Source organism: Hordeum vulgare, chromosome 5H (assembly GCF_904849725.1).
Source record: "Hordeum vulgare subsp. vulgare chromosome 5H, MorexV3_pseudomolecules_assembly, whole genome shotgun sequence".
In the NCBI taxonomy this organism is placed as follows: Eukaryota; Viridiplantae; Streptophyta; class Magnoliopsida; order Poales; family Poaceae; genus Hordeum; species Hordeum vulgare.
In genome coordinates, this window is record NC_058522.1 from 265,432,732 (window position 1) to 265,450,722 (window position 17,991).

The following is a 17,991-nucleotide window of genomic DNA, read 5'->3' on the forward strand; positions in this document are numbered from 1 at the left end:
TTTTGGGGGTTTCTGAATTTATAGGAATTTATGGCAGTGGAATTGCGTCAGTTGGGCCGACGAGGAGGTCACAAGCCTGCGCGCCACCACCGGGGGGGGGGGGGGGGTGGTGGCGACGTGAGGGCTTGTGACTCCCTCGTGGCCCATGTGGCCTTCTCCCAAAGCTTCAGGGGTCTCTTTTGGTCCAAAAAAAATCATCGTAAAGTTTCATTCCATTTGGACTCCGTCTGAAAATGGGCCAAAAACACGGAAAAACAGAAAGTGGCACTTGGCACTGAGTTAATAGGTTAGTCCCAAAAAATATATAAAATAGCATATTCATGCATATAAAACATCCAAAGTTGACAAGATAATAACATGGAACCATCAAAAATTATAGATCCGTTGGAGACGTATCAGTCTTCATCCTCGAGGGTGTTGCAGTGGGCCTTCGAAGGCTTCTCATGAAAGGGTCTGGGTTGGGTATAACCCATGAGTCTAAGCTCGGAGACTCAGAGTTCGGAACATGTCCTACCATCTTGGAGAGTTTGCGAGGGGTTCTGGATGAGCTGGCTACCCAAGAGTATAGACCAGCCATCCACTCCCAAGGTCTGCGGCTCGGCAAGCGGATGAATCACCTTTTGCAGGTTTTCACCATGATCCAATCAGCACTCTCGCCCTTGATTTGGACCAAGAAGAGGCTCTTTGATTTCTCTCGCTGTCGAAGGGCTTCATTGACTTGAATCATCGAGGCTTCTTGGCATTGTTGATGTAATCGGCGCAGGGTCGGTGGTTGACTTCTTCCACTTTTTATTCATTGTCATGGTTTCCCAACCATGGCGGTTCTTTATCTTGTATTGGGTAGGATAGACTCCCGCTATCTTGTGGTCGCTTCGAGAAGCCCACCTTCTCGAGATAACACCTTACTCTCGAGGGGCATGGCGATCAGCGTCCTTGGGGCTCGCATATACATGACTAAGGTGTTCATCCTCTTATTGGGTGAATAAGTATGTCATCCATGAGGATAACAACATATTTTCCCAAGCATCTCATAAGCATAGTGCTTATGAGACACGTGAGGAGAGCGGGGACTTGCTATGGGTGGTCACGAGCCCAGAGGTTTGTGGTCCAACATGACTTAGTCCTTCATGCCCATGTTCGTCATAGGCATGATGGGTGGTGGTCGGGCGGAGTACTAGACATATTCCAACGACTTAGAGTTGTTTGTTATGGTCGTAATACGACCACCTTATGGCTTGGTGAAGCTTTGGGGTCTCAAGGAACTTAGGATGTGAGTGAACAGTTATCATCTTATCTCTAAGCACATTCCTTAGATGTCAATAGTCCGACCTCTAACTCAGGACGACATCACCCTGTCTCATCAAAGATACCATCTCACATGGGTAAACTCCACACCACTCATGCTAGTCAACACGAGGGTTGAGGGAAGAACTAAACCCAAACACTACAAGTATGGTGTAGCTACGATGCACATGCACTTCTATGCAAGAACCTCGGGGAGGCATACAAGCTCCTAAGCTTGAATTTAAGACACCTTAAATCCAAATGTCCCGCCAGATCATCCAATTGACAGGGTACTGCATTTCTGTATTAAGGAAACACGTAGTATACCAATCCAATACCTTGTTTCCTTCCTACGAATCCGATCAAGTGGTCCATCAGTCCGGTCGATCACCACTGGACCCATCACTCCTACAAATCCGATATTGATGGGGTTCTACAGGATCACTTAGAGTCCTCATAAGTCACATACTACTGCAAGGATTATGTCATAGTATATCCACCAACTTACAATATCATGGCCGACTAATCTCCAAGGCCATGCTTATCCAGATTCGTAAGTCATTTCTACAACCCCAATTACTACTACTCGTTAACCACCGAGAATCATGGTATCACGATCAATATCGTTGGACTAAATCTGATTTGCTCCGAACCATGTGTTGTTTGTTATCATTGGTATTCTATAGATATTACCTATTTAAATCCAAAACTCAAGTCCAATAAGAACTATCACTCGATACTTCAAGTCATTATGGTAAAATCATCAATCCATGCCAACCAATCGATAAATTCAATTATACCACGAGGAATTATTGCTCGTGATCATAATCATCCTACTAAATCCAAACTTACTCCAAGAACATGTAGGTTATGATACTATATCAACTTCTTCCACCAAGTTCACCTACCTTTATCAGGGTCTTACGATCCACCAAGGTAGTCTAGCTATATCCTCAAGACAACTATCATCATCACAACAACCTTAGTCTAATACTCTTATATCCGAGAACGGTCCTTCTTATGGCATCGGGGTTATGGTGCTAGCTTAAGAATGAAGGATACTCGTTCACCGTGATCACTTGTTCCATAAGGAACCCGAAGCTAAACATGGGTTTATCGGGGCTCGACGGGTGTTCTCGCAAATCCGTGTATCGGACACGTGACCAGAAATTTGAGCCGGAAAGGCTTGTGGAGGTTAGGCTAGGTTAGGGAGGGTTTCCAATCTCGAGGAAAGCATGACCTCTACGGTTGTGTGTGGTTGAGCATGGTATAGTTAGTGTCTTCAGCGTGAGTTGTCCGTCGAAGTGGATCCCTGGTGCATCTTGTCTTGCTGGTCTTTAGTTGTCGAGAGGGGTGAGAGAGAGAGTAGCAACACAGAGGAGAGTGCCTAAGGGGTGCTATAGTGCAAGTGCAATCAAACAAGTGTTGGAGAAGTCAACTCAAACATCAAGATGAGGCAGGTGATATAACCGCATTCTTGTTGCCTAGAGAAAAAGTGCGACTTATATCAAAGCACGAACAACAAAAACAAGCAACACACAACATGGTTCCATCCGAACCATTTCACGGACTCGACTTCGCATAAGGGATTTACGACTCATCCTACTCTAGGGGTTCTCGGACTCGATAGTCGTACTTGCTTCGTGCTCCAGAGAGGAGTCCTCTAAGTCTTCTGGACCACCTCATGGTGTTGCCACATCTCTTGTTGTTGCTCGCCGAAGCGACTCGGGTTAAGTTGAAAGAATTCATGATGACTTCCTCTTTGGAGAGTTGCTGATGAAGGTGGTTCCTCATGGCTGTCGTTGACATGATCTTCTGTTGTTCTCATAATCTTGTCATTGTCTTCTTGTCTTCTGAGGCTTCGAGAGTTCAAGTGAACAGCCTTGATGCAACGACGTTAGCAAGGCATGATAGAGTTCCGACCCGTCAGTCACGTTGATCACAATATCGACACCTAGAGCGGGGGATGAAGAGAACCGTTTTCCTGCTCACTAAGGTGAGGCGGACCATATGGCGAGGTTCTCATCCACCGGTGGTGGTCGACACAACCTTGATATTGACAGGTCGCTCTATTAGCGATGCAAATCATGGTTTTGCACACATTATGTCCTGATCATCGTAGGTGAAGGTGGCATGACTCCGGAACAGTGTCGAGGGTGTTGGCATCTTCTGCGCCTCGATGCCCTCGTTCCTCATGGAGGTACTTCTGTTGGTGTCGTCTGGTCGTAGCGTTGCCTTCCTTGTCTTCCATGCACGTGGGTGATTGTTCGGAAATGTTGCTTCCTTCCAAGTTGCCCACGAGGATTTTAAGTAATCCATTGGTCAGAGGGCACAAGGGTGATAGCGACCATTTGTAGGTTTTGAAGAAGCAGCCGAGGAGTGTCAAGAAAATAAGAGTGGGAGTGCTAAGGAAAAAACCTTGCTTCCTTTGAAAATTCAGGAGAGGTGAGAAAATACATGTTTTGCAAGTACTTTTGAAAGGTCTGAAAAGAAGTTTGTCCTAACTAACGTCCATGCTAACTAAGGGCTTCCTACAGTCAGGATGGCTCTGATACCAGCTCTCTGGTGACCCCGACTTACGGGTCGAGATCGCCGAATGAACGTGCTCAGTGATCCTAGAGATCAATGCTCACCGAACACACATAAACTGAATAACAAGAGTCTTACATCCATACATACCGTTTGATACAATAAACGACCCTTGTGGTCAAGTCTTACATATATAGGGCCTTGAGGGCCAACACTCCAGACTGGACCAATAGCGGAAATATTAGTCGAAAGCGTGAACCCATGCCATCATCCTTAACCTACAGGCATTCTGTCTGGGAAGCGTCCTAGCTCGCAGGAACGTCATCAAGTTACTCTTAATCATATCCTGTTCTCTCATACTTGGTCAATGAAATAACCAGTGGCAAGTCAATGAGTACTTTGAATGTACTCGCAAACAGCCCATGATATGGATAATGCAATTGGTATGGGAACAAGTAATATGCAGTATTGGTGGATAGCAACTTAACTGTAATAAACATGATCATAGATGGATGTGCATCATAAGCTAGATGGTATTTAGAAGAATAGGTTACATATATCAATATATCTGCTGGGGGCTGAACACTTCGGGTTCACCCGATATGCTAAGTCACCAAACTTGGTCATATGAAATCTTTCACATAACTCCTTGAACACACACACACACACACACACTTGGTTTATGCGGAAACGACTGGACGTAGTTTAAGCAGCACCACCCAACTGTCCTTGACCGTGGACACGGCTATTCGAATAGTTTTACACTCCGCAGAGGTTGTACGCTGTACCCACGAGATCCGGGAAACTTCCGTGTCATCAACCACTCGCGGTATATAACATACCCAAGGTAATTACCCGATCAATGCCTTTCCCCTTACGATACTAGACAAAGAGGTCCACTCGATTGGTACCTAGACCACATGATGTATGTCTTACAAGCACCGACTCTGGACAGTATCATCCATGCGGGGACCAACAACGTGCTAGCAACACGTAAAAACAACATAATCGTCCTACCTGGCACGACCCCGTCACGAGAGTGACCACACGTCACTCCCGCCACTAGTAATGTGGCTCTTTGCTAGCACCGACCAGAGTAATAAACAAAGCCTTGTCCCATAAAGGGGTAACGTGGTTGCACATGTAAGGTTGGGATGATCGACACATCATAAATCTAATCCCATTTCCGAAACCACTCACACCAAAATACACCCGGTGCACCACTGCTCCAAAAGTGGCCACCTAACTCATCATCACCCTCAGGCATTAGTGGCACCCGACGGGGTTTTCATAAGCCTTTGATTTTACCATCATCGTGCTCATGCTTCTACTATGGTTAGCTCTACTTGTCAACATGATATCAGCGTGATCCTCATAGTTGGTAGGATCATGCTCAAAATGCAAGTGCTCCGAAGGATCCATCGGTAACATCATATCGATGATTTACCAAATACTTATGATCTCATACAACGGAAATATTTGTTCTACTAGCATGCATTGCTCAGACATGGTCAAAGGGCTGCTTGCCTTTGCTCACATAAGTCCTCGGGGTCTTCGAGGTCTTTCGGTCCAACTCCGAGTACTCCGTCTACTCCGTCCACTATCGTTAGAAATAACACAGTAAGCCACACAGCAAGCAGAAACAAAAGTGCTACATAAATAGGAGTTATATTTTTCTTGGACCTCTCTGGTCATAAGAAAAATACCTGAAGCTTGCCATAGGAGTTTTGGATCATCTGGGAATTTTGAATGGATGAAAGGAAGAATAAGTGATCCTTATAGAAGCCTACAGATAATACTATGATAAAAATGAGTGGAGGCACTCATTTAACAGAGAAGAATTGTAGAAACATTTAGAAAATTGTTTCACTGGATTTGGAGTTGAGCTGAATATTCTAGGGATTTTCTAATATTGGACAAATAGAAAAAGAGGGCTATTAATTTATTGCAACAGAAATAGGCCATATAAAAATGTTGGCTAAGGCTCTAAAAATAGGGTATGATAAACAAGTCTCCGGAAATTGGAATCACTCAATTTGGAGTTGATTTGAAGGCTATAGGAATTTTGAAAGGTGAGGCTAGTAGTATTCAAATCTGTATTTGAATAATAACATGATAGAAAAGTTCTTTGGAAAAATGGGCAAATCACATCTTTGGATAGTCCTTGATTTTAGGAACCTGCAGGATTTTGAATCATTAAATTTGGAGATCATATGAATTTGCTATAGAGTTTTGAAGTTTCAAAAAAGGAATAAAGCAAAGAAGGGCTACGAGGGGGGTTATATTGCACTCTACGCGCTAGACAGGTCACGGGCCGGCCCAGTCGCTTGCTGGCGCCAGCGTAGGCCACGCCGAAAGTGCACCAGCGGGAAGGCGCTTCCGGCTTGGAGTGGCGCAAAAGTGTGGGGGCGCCTTCAGAGGACTTGGGGTCCCGGCCGGTTGGGAGGCTGACATTGGGGCCCCGCCTGTCGGGTCCTTCAGCTTCCTCCTGCCGGAGCAGGAAACAGAGGAGGAGCACCCGTCGCTGGTGGCCCATGCTGCCGGCCCACCATTGCTCGCGGTCCGGTCGCCGGAGGTCATCGGGGACGCGAGCTGCGCCGTGCTGGGTGGCCCCTACTGGCCAGAGAATGCCAGCGCAGCGCCAGCTCCTCGGGCCGCGGAGGTGGCCGTAGCCTGCTCTGGCCTCGATCCCTCGGCACCATGAGAAGGACCAGGGTGAGGGGAGCGGGCTCGCGCCGACCAGGAGTGCTGCCAGGAGAGGCTAGGGGCGAGGGGTGACTCGGCCCTGTCCGAATTTGGGACGGACGCCGCTGGCGATCTTCATCCATGGGAAGAGGGACAGAGCTTCGGAGCAGCCTTGGGTTGGTCCTGGGGAGTTGTGGAAGAAGGGGGAGTAGGTGGGAGGCAACAGGGGATCGAGGGAGGCCCTAAATGGAGGGGGCGCAGAGGAGGAAAGCTCGGGAGCTCTCGGAGCATCGATGCACGGCGAGAGCACGCGTGCTAGGGGATACTTGTCCTTTTTTGGGCATCGGGGATGGCTTGGTCTTTTCAATGGAGACCCCATGGCGCACTGAGATGAGCTAGGACAGCCGGATACGGCCTAGAAGATGAAGACAAGGTGCAGAGCATCGTTCTTGCACGCTAGGGTGGTGGTCACCACCCCACTTGGTGTCCTGGGCCACCCCTTGCTCAGGACAAGGTGTCAAGCATGCAAGGCATGCGTGCCACGAAGCACTGGTGGAGTTTGGACCCAAGTGGATCAGTTTAGACTGGGGTTTGACTGCCCTTAAGTTTATAACAACAAACTTAAGGCTCGAAATGATGGTGCTTAGTGGATGATTCTGGGAATGAAACTATGTCTAGCAGTGTTTGGTAGGGAAGGACTACAATACTTCAAAGTTTTAGCTCAAGAGGAGGAGGGTAGCTAGTACTTGCTGTACAAAGCTACATTTCAGCCAGAAATCAACTTGTAGATGTGCTGCTTATTTTTCCTACATGAGCATGCCATCTCTTGGTTTGAAATGATGCCTTGGGATGCTAAGGGCTCTCTAGAAAGAAGTGGGGGCTTTGGCTTAAGCAGAAGTGGAACACGAGGGGTAAAAATGATAAGTAGTTACATGGAGTCTCTCTAAAATAATTGACCAGAGGTCATGACAATGTTACTGGAGGTAAAATGTAACTACATAGAGCTGTGGTAAATTTTTTAGATCTAGGGTAAAAGTGGAAGGGGCCAAAGTAGCCACTTAGGTGAGAGCACACAAGGTGTTTGATGAGTGTTAGGGCAACCAGATGGAATTCAATTGATATGAAACTTATCAGGATCAAATAATAGATGAAACTAAGCTTGGACACCAAATTTGGGACTTTGTGGAGAAGGTTTCCAATGTAGACTTGGAAAACCCATGAAATGGGCAAAAATGGACTTTTGCTTACAAAATATTCAAATAAATTCCCACAAATCAAATATTTGGTGTGGGGGCATTATTTGAGCATTAAAGCATGCCCAAAAAGTTTGGGGTCATTTGGAGAAACTTTATAATGTAAAGTTTCCCAAAGTCAGAAATCAACAGAGAGGGTTTTGAGGGGCTTGGGACAAGTGCTTCTATTCTCCTTGATGCACCACTTGGTGTGGATGCATTATTGGAGTATCAGAACATGTCCACCACATTTGAGCATTATTGGAGACACTTGACAATGTAGAGTTGCTCAAATTTGGATCTAGACAGATAGGGTTTTAGAATAATTAGGAGAGTCAAATCAACTTGGATTAAGATGAGACTTGGCAAGATCGTCACATATATCATATGTGACATGCTAGAATTTTACTGGAATTTATGGAGAATATTTCTTATAGAAATATTCCGAAAGCTTGAAATAGACAGGAAGGATTTTGAAGGGGTTTGCCTAATATTTTGAACATGACCATGTGTTGAAACTCATATATATGAAATATATATGTCTACTGAGTTTCCCTAATTTTTCTCAAATATTTTGAAAGCAATAAAAATAACTTTCCTTCATAAGAGACCATTTCTGGCCTCATAGGAAGGCGTTTAAATAAAATAGTCAAATAACTTTTAAAATAATAATATTGTCGTTTTGGGAAGCCATTTTGATAATGGGTTTTAAATAGAATAATTGGTGCAAAAGAAATTCCCTAATTTGAGGACTTGTAGTACAAATCCCATCTCAGGGGTTTTGAAAGCTTAATTCAGAGAAATGCTTTTTGGTGAAAATAATATTTGGGAAAAATGGTTTCTCGTCCTAAACACATGTCATGATCATTAAGGAGGAGTTTTGGGCTAAGGAGGTGAGTCTGGAGAGTATCAGGAATTATTGAGAGTCAAACACAAGCATACAAGCAAGCATGCAAACAATAGTCACTTCAAGCATCACAAGCATTCAGAAATTTTTTAATTATTCCTAATTTTTGAGAAAAGTAAAATCAGTCAGGAGAGTCAAAAACAGGGTGTTACAACATGTATTGATCATTACGAGAGAGCCAAGCATAAAAATTCTGAATAATAATTTCTCTCGGAAGCTCATGATTGGGGCATGAATATAACATTGACTTAAGCCTCCCCCAAGCTTGAGCGATTCTTTCTCCTTCACGAGACCAAACCATATATATATAATTCCAATCACGATAACCAGTTGCATAGGATAAAAGTTCTGATGAATTTCCAATTCCAATCGGTTGTAGTCCATGATCCAATATCATCACATAGCCTATACCATGTCAACGCCTTTTCCTTCAAAGATATAGGGAAGGCCTTCTTCTTGACATCACCCTCGGGCAGACCTGCAAGCTTAAATAATCCAGAAACTTCATCCACATAGATTAGGTGCAAATTAGGATGTAGTGCTCCTTCTCCTGCATAAGGATTAGCTAGCAAATTTTCTATCATACCCGAAGGAATTTCATAATAAATATTTTCAGTAGGTGCAGCAAGCTGAGGAACATATATTTGTGCTTCCAGTCGGGGTGAAGATACCCTGAACAAGCTCCTCAAAGGATTATTTTCCATAGTGACAAGTGATAGTAAATTTTAGCACAATATATAATTTTTTCCTTACCAAGTTCCACTTACCAAAGACGCTTCACTCCTCGGCAACGACGCGAGAAAAGAGTCTTGATGACCAAATAAACCAACTAGCATCAACTACAAGGAGTAATCAACACTACTAGCAACCCACAGGTAGCAACCCCGTGCATGCTGGAGAGCCCGAGGCGGCTCGCGCAACTGCTGAGTATGACCCGAGTTGGTTCCGGCGAGGAGGCGATACAGCCGCAGCCCCGCGACGCACAAAAGACGAAATCCAAGCCGGCGAGGTCCGCCGTTCTAAGCCGGTGGGCCTCCCCTGCTTCGGGGACTACTGACGGGGGGATAACCCTGGGGTAGGCCAAAATCAAGGACCCCTCCAGCCCCCTTTGAAAATACACATAGGACATCCGGTTCCCCACGGGGCCCGCCTGTGCATGGCCGACTGCACGGTCGAGCCGTCTCGGGCGGTGCCACTCCCCCCTTCGACTGACTGCTCCCCGCTAGCGGGCGGGTCATCCCCAGTCACATCGCCCTGACAAACCGCGTGAGGGGCATAATCACCAAAGTTATGACTACATCGTTTCAGGTACCGCCAACCGGACCGCGCGAGACTGGAGTGGAGTGGTCGTACCACTGACCGTCGCCGACTGTGACCAGCCGAGACGTCACAATGACGAGCACGCCCCCGTCCACTCCATTACCTGCTCCAGCGTGGCAACAGTGCAGCCGGTCGTATGGTGACCGAAGCCAGCTACACAAGACAATGCGCGTAACGCGGCGCACGCCACCACATAACAAGCACACACCAATGGTGGTGCCCGTTCGACGGCCCCCAGCTCAGGACAGGACCCAGTAGTCGGCGGACCCTCATTTGCGACAAGACTTCTCTAGCTAGTGGGCCCCTTGGTCGGCTCTAGAGGTTGCGAGTCGGCTCCCCGCGGTACCTTCTATTACTATTCTAAGCTAGGGGGTTGGCATATAAAACCCCGTGGCACTGTCCCATGCAAGGGGTCGTCCGATCACACACTCACACGGAGGAGGGGAAAAGAGAGCTCTCAGCTCCTTCTTCTTCCTCCATCATACAACTCAAGGAGCATATGGTATCCCCAGCCGGATCATCAACCAACTGAAGGAGGACTAGGGGTGTTACCTCCCAAGGAGGGCCCCGAACCTGGGTACTTCGCGTGTCTCGCACCGCTCCTCCAATCCCATTTTTGGAGGTCGACGACGTCCTTTCGGTCCCAACCACGTTCGATTGGCAACCCCATGGAATCTGTTGTGAGAAAACATCGACAAAATTTGTATTTATGTGATGAGGATGGAGCCATGTTGTATTTATATGGTAAAATGAATAGGGGGTGAACATTCTTTAAAGATCGTATGCTTTCAAACTTGACGACTATGTTGCTTGTGTTTATAAGCATTGCTATGTTGATGTTGGTTAGTTCATCATTTCACAATGATGGAACCTGCAATAGATTACATGTTGGGTAGTATGTCACATAAAAAAATTATGTTATTATTGTTTACCTACTTGAGGACGGGCATGAATTAAGCTTGGGGATGCTTATACGTCTCCAAAGTATCTATAATTTTTGATTGTTCCATGCTATTATATTACCATTGTAGGATACTTTTTTAGTATGTATACATCAATTTATATTATTATTGAGCACCAATCATTGACCCATTGCCCAAAGCCAGTTATTGTTTTTTGCATGTTTTTTGCTTTTCGGGTTTATAATATCAAACAAAGTCCAATTGCCATGAAACTTTTTGGTTATTTTTTCTGGATCAAAAGAAGGCGTGGAAGCTTCGGGAGGAGGCATGAAGCCTCACGAGAGGAACACCACACATCATATCGTGCTCAGGGGGATGGTTGCGCCCTGTTACCTCATGCTCCACTCGGATGCATCCTGCATACCTCTTCATCCTATAAATTCATGTTAATCCTAGAAACCCTAGGGAGCACCTCGAAACACCTTTTCCGCCACCACACGTCTCTGTTCCACCGTGAGGCCATCTGGAGCCCTTTTACAGTGCCCCGCCGGAGGAGGAATAGATCATGGATGACCTCTACATCAACCTCACTACTCCCATGGTGATGTGTGAGTAGTTCACCGCAGGCCTATGGGTCCTTAGTTAGTACGTAGATGACTATCTCTCCCTCTCTCTCTGTTGATCTTCAATACAATGGCCATCACATCTCCTCTTTGATCAATCCGATGTAACTCTTTTGTGCGGTGCGTTTGTTGGGATCCGATGAATTGTGGGTTTACGTTTATATTATTCATGATAAATATTTGAGTCTTCTCTGAATTTTAAATATGATTCTTATGTGCATGATCATCATAACTTTATAAATTTCTCCGATCTATTAATTTGCTTTGGCCAAGTAGATTGATCTTTCTTCAGTGAGAGAGCTGCGTTGTAGTGGGTTTGATGTGACAGATTTCTATATCCCAGTGACATAGCAGGGGACAAGATACGTCTTTATATTGTTGCCACTAAGGATAAAACGATGGGGTTAATTCATATTAATTGAGTTATGTTTGTTTAGATCATGTCATCGTCCTTCAAGCATTACTCCGTTTTACTGAATACTCTAGATGCATGCTGGATAGCGGTTGATGGGTGGAGTAATAGTAATAGGTGCAGGCAGGAGTTGGCCTTTTTGCTTATGGATGTGATTCCTATATACACATGATCGTTGTCATGAATATTGCATAACTTTACGTTTTTCTTTAAATTTCCCAACAGTAATTTGTCTACCCAACGTATGCTTGCTTTCAATGAGAGGTACCACTAGGGAATGCTATGGCCCTCGGTTTTATTCACTTATATGTTTACAAACGCTAAAGTTTTCTTGCTGCCTTTAATTACTTGTTATTTACTTTTCATTTTGCAACTTTCAACCACACTACTTGCTTGCAAATAATAATACACGTGGATCGACAATCTGTCACATCCCTGAATCCCTAATAGAGTTTAGCAAGATTGTGCTCCTGTTTTTTTTCATTGCATCCAAGAAAATGAAATGAAATCAAGGGCAAAGAAAAGAAAACAGAAGCAAACCCTAGCAACTCTAATTCAAAACAATTCCAAATTTGGTGACAAATCAATGAACCCAAGATGGCCATTAGAAAAGTTCATCATTTCTGATAAATGTTGAAAACAAAATATCAGGGGTGAAATATATTTTCAAAATGCTTTTGGCATTTTATTTTAAATTTAAAAGTTACTGAAATCAACTATATAATTGATTTCAAATAATCCAAAGTTCCCAAAAACGTTGAAAACTTTTTATGTGTTTGGAAATATTCCAAATACCACCCCAGCATTTTTCAAACTATTCTAGGAATAGTTTGGAGCCAAAAATAAGATGAAACAAAGTCAGAATTGTTTTAACAGAAAACAGAAATGGAAAAGAAAAGAGAAAGCTTACGTGTCGCTCACCCTGGCCCAACCCAGCTCCTGCCTGTCGTCTACCTCCTGCCAGTCGGCAGCAGGAGGTGGCCGCCGCTCCCTCTGGCGCGGCCACGCACCTGCGTGCCTGCTTGGCCGCCGCTTTGCGCTCGCAAGGAGGAGATAAGCATCCCGCAGCTATCCCCGAGCTCCTCCTCGCCTCATTCTCCCCCTGCTCTCTCCACTCTCGGTCGCCATTAGAGCCCGAGCCGAGCTCGAGCTCGCCGTCGCTCTAGCCTCTCTCTCTCTCACCTGAGCTGCACAAAAGCATCGCCATGGTCTCGTGAAGCTCTCCAGCTAGCTGCTCGATGCCGAGAACCCCTTAAACACCGTGACGCCGTCATCTTCCTCCTCGGATTGCTGACGTTCACAGCCATCCTTCTCCCTCCTCAAGCCATATCCGAGCCGACTTTCGACACCTCTGCAATCCCAGTGAGCCCAGTAAGATTTCCCCCACGTTTTCCCCCTCGATTCCTTTCTCTAGCGCCCGATTCCACCGGAGCCCAACGAGATCCGCCGCGGGACCTCATCGCCGGTAACCCTACGGTGACCGGTTGGTCCACCCGAGGCCTACAACAGTTCCAGCTCGTCACGTAGATTCTCTAGGAGCCCAACCCCGCGCGATTTGCCCTTTGTTTCGGCGACCTCGACATAGCCCGAGCTCCGGCAGCCGCCGAGCTTGTCGCCGACGTCATCTCCGGCCACTTCAGCCCCTGCTTTGCAGAAAAATGGATCCGCAGTCGTCCACTCGTTCTTCTGGTGCCCTCCGCCGTGCGTTTGGTCGCCGGAAACAGAAACCCGAAGCTCCCCACCTGTGTGGTCGCCGGAGCTCATCGCCGGCGAGTTCCACCTCACCGCCGGTGGATTTGAGCTCCCCAGAGTCAATGACATGTGGGGCCAGCTCCCTTACTAATTGAGATTAGTAAAAATAAAAATAAAAATTATATTAAAGTTAATCAGTCACTCACATGTGGGTCCAGATCTATTAAATACCTAATTTAGTTTAAAACTTAATTAGTTTCTGGCCAGAGTCACTGACCAGTGGGTCCCACTGGTCAGGTTTGACTTTCAAACGGCCAACTGACCTGCTCATGTCATGCTGATGCAATAATTGCAAAACTTTGGAAATTCATAGAAATTTGATTATAACTCCAAATCAGACAAATAATATATGCAAATTGATAAGAAAAATTCAATGAACACAATGGTGCTACTTTCATGCATGAAAAACAAAGTTATGAAACAGCATCATGTCAAATCAATTAAATGATTAAGATAAATATGCCATTTCAAATGATATTTGAATTTGGATTTCAAACCAGAAGCAAACTAAGGTTTCACCAACCACATTGAATCATATCACCCTTCATTTCGTGCCATGTTCATGCATCACGATTGTTGCGTATGATTGCGACTAATTGTATGTTGTTATTCCGGTAGGCCTCGCCCGTCTGGATATGACTGAATATCCGACTGACAGATATCACCTCTTTGCTGAGCAACAAGGCAAGCAACAATTTTGATCATCCCGATAAATCCCATGTTCTCCTCCCGCTCTTATTTATTGCGTTAGGTCAAAATGCTTCAAATTCTTTTACCACGTTAGTTGAACCCATTCCTTTGCATGACCTGTCTTTGTCATAGTAATTAGCTAAACCTTGCAACCTAGCATACCTGGTAGATGCATGAGCCATGATGTGTCTTATCCTGCTATGCATGCTATGCTTAGAGTTGTGTTTGGTCTGTCATTTGGGTGATGAACAGGATCGTGAGAATGTGTTCTGTTAATAAAGGTTGTGTGTTGAACCTGATTTGGTAAAGGTACCGGTGAAAGGCTATGTAGGAGTACATGGCGGGTTGTTTCATTGGAACCGTCCTTAGGAACTGAGTTCCGTGTATGTAATCCGAGACTATATACTACCACACGTTGGGATACTTAATTGACCCTCTCGACTTATTATTTGCCTAGTACTCGGTCCAGGAGTTGCAAGTAGTTTCTGGTGTTTATAGCCATGCCGGAGGCCGTGCATAGTGCTGACCTTAGAGGTGGGCAATGATGCGGTAGGCACTGGCACGGTGTACCAAGTGGCACCCGGATGGTGGGCTTGGGAACCCTGCGCACATCGTTTGGGGCCGTGGCGGAAACCTCGGCCGGACTTCCGTGCGGGTTACCTTCAAATAGGCGATAAACCTGGACTAGGTATTAGAGTGGTTAACGGTCGTGGCCGACTCCCTCACTGGGCTTCCGCTTGAAGGTTGCCGAGGTGCATGACGTGCACATGGCGGTAAGTGGCGAGAGCATCTGTGAAGTACACCCCTGCAGGGTTATGATCTATTCGAATAGCCGCGTCCGCGGATTTGGACTACTTGGAGACATATGTTGTTCATAGATAACTTTAATGGCTACTCATAAAAGTATCAAGATAAGTGCGAGTGTCATGGATGGCATCTCCGTAGGAAGAAGGGAATGATTCCATGATGGTGTATTATTGTGGAGTTAGTGGACTCGTGTGTGAGAAAACAAAGTTGTCAAAACTATTCAAAAATGTAGTTTTGTCTAGCCAAGAGTCAAAGCTGGTTACTGCATGAAACACCACAACCCCCTTTATTGATACCTGAGCATGAGTAGATAGATCTGTTCTAAAGTCTTGCTGAGTACTTTTGTACTCATGTTTGCTTATAATTGTTGCAGAGGATACCCACGAGCCAACAGGTGGGTTCGTTCTAGACATCAATGATGACGAGTAGCTGGTGTCCCAGCTACGACCTGGCCCCTTTCAGAAGGGATCTGCAGATAGTCAGGCTTTATGCCTTATCCTTTCATCTATCTGTACTCTGACAACTTTATGCTTCCGTTGGTTTGTATGACTTGTTTGTATGACTTTGAGTGTCGGGTCGTGTGACCCCTGCTTGTATGAACATATTATGCAAGACTCTTCCGAGTCTTCTAAATAAATGTCATGATGTTGTATGGTTATGTTGTGATGCCATTGTTGTATCTATGCATATCTAGTATGTCATGCGTACGTGTGATGCACTGTGCTATGTATGGGCTTCGACACCTAGACGTATGCCTTAGTAGCTCCCTATACAGAGAAATGCCCCTTTGTGATTCCACCGAGCCTTGGTAGTTCGCTACTGCTCTGGACACATTTGTTGACCGACATGTATCTTTATTAGCCGCTGTGTCTGTCCCTTCGGGGAAATGTCATGCAGTGTAATGGAGTCCTTGTAGCTTTCTACGACTCGTCTACACTCGTTGTTGACCGACACCTGCTTTGCTGGGTTATGTATGTCTGTCTCTGTACAGTCGATCCACTTGAGTTTATGACTAGATATGTCGACCCGGGTTCTTTGACATTGGAATGCTAGCGACACTAATGCATACGTGAGTCAAAAGGTGCAAACGGTCCCGGCTAAGGTAAGGTGGCAGTCGTGGGGATAACCGTGCGTGAGATCGCAAAGGGATGCAATGTGTTATAGGCTGGATTCCTATGGCTTAGGATCGGGGTCCCGACACAATCCTCTTGCCCACGTTGGGTGCAAGTGTTTGTTTATTTTTTGTGCAGTTGCTGAAGATGGGGGTTGGTTGTTACTCCTATTGGGTTTATAAACTTTGGTTCTCTACTGATGGAAATAGTTGCCTATATTGTGTTGCATCACCCGTTCCTCTGCATGAAAAACCAAACGTAGATCATAAGCATCAAAGGTGATGATGGAGCTGATGGAATTGATGCAGGTGTCGATGAGGATGGTCTCGTCTCTGTAACTGGCATGATAGAAGATCTAGCTTGTGTCCCGAACTGAGTGTGAGTCTAGGGAGGAGGATTGCCATCATCATCATCATCATCACTAGAGACGGGTCCAGGCACTGCATCTACTTCCTGCTTCAACTAGTTGACCGTGGTGGTCAACTCGGTCACCTTGACGTCGAGGTCATGAAATTTTGTCTCCACTATCCTCTGAAGGCGCTTCTAGTTCAACAGAATGTTATTGATGTTCTTCTCCATCCCTTGGATGGTGCTGATGAGATATTCCATTTGGTCACTCTTCGTCTTGAGCACTGGAGCACTAGTGGCTCTAGCTGCCTCTATCCGTGCCTCAGCCTCAAACTTGACATGTGCTGTAGATGAAGTGGGATGTGAAGGGTCCATCACCACAACTTTAACCTCAACCTTTGGCTGAAGTGACAAGTGTTGACGATCAAGTAGATAGACGATCTTTCCAACTTTGGAGTTTATTAGAATCTGAATGTATGGAGCATATCCACATGACCTTCACTAGTCAACAACAATCCTCTTGATTGTCTCTACAATCAGATCCATCACTCTTATCCTAGTGTGGGTGTCTACATGATGCAATATATTGATGGAATACCCCCTTATCATCTTGTGATCACCTTATTTAGGCATCAAGGTGTACCTCATAATGGTGTTGGTGGTGGGTAGTCTTGCTTGCAAGAAGCAGACAAAGCCTAACTTGTGGTACTTCAGATATTCCTTGGGAATTGGATTATACATATTGGCCATGGAATTGTGGTTCATCTTAGCCTGAGCATACACATCAAGATCTCCATCCTGCACCTTTGACCTCCTACGATGGTGGCCCACTCATCAACAGAAGATTGGCACCTGGTGCCTTTAGTCATCCAAGTTATCTTCCCATTTGGATATAAATGACTCGTGGAATATAATTGCATGATCATCTCATCATTCCAAGCTATCAACTCTCTGGCAGCAAGGTTCTCAATGTCAATGGCCTTGAAGTTCTCTTGTACATGCACGAAGTAGTATCCATTCTCCTTGATGAACTTCCAATCAACATATCCCATGTCACTAACAGCTAGACTCTGGTCTAACAAGAGAGTCTCATAGTAATCTTGTTTCTCCTTAGTGTGGAAGCAAGCATCAACACATGTCCTTCTCCTGGTAGCATAGGGATCAGAAGCTCTCCACTTTCTGAGCCCTTGGTACTTCCTCTTCTTCATATCCTCTCCAAATGGATGATCATCATTGTATTCTTGCACGTGAGGTCTCAACTTCCTCAAAATTGTAATTTCTTCTTCTTATTCAGCAGCATCCCTTGTGGCAAGACCCTTGTTCTTTTCAGCTCTAGGAACATCTCTTGTGGTCCTCTTGGGCTTTGTGGCAGTTGGATTCTTGACCTA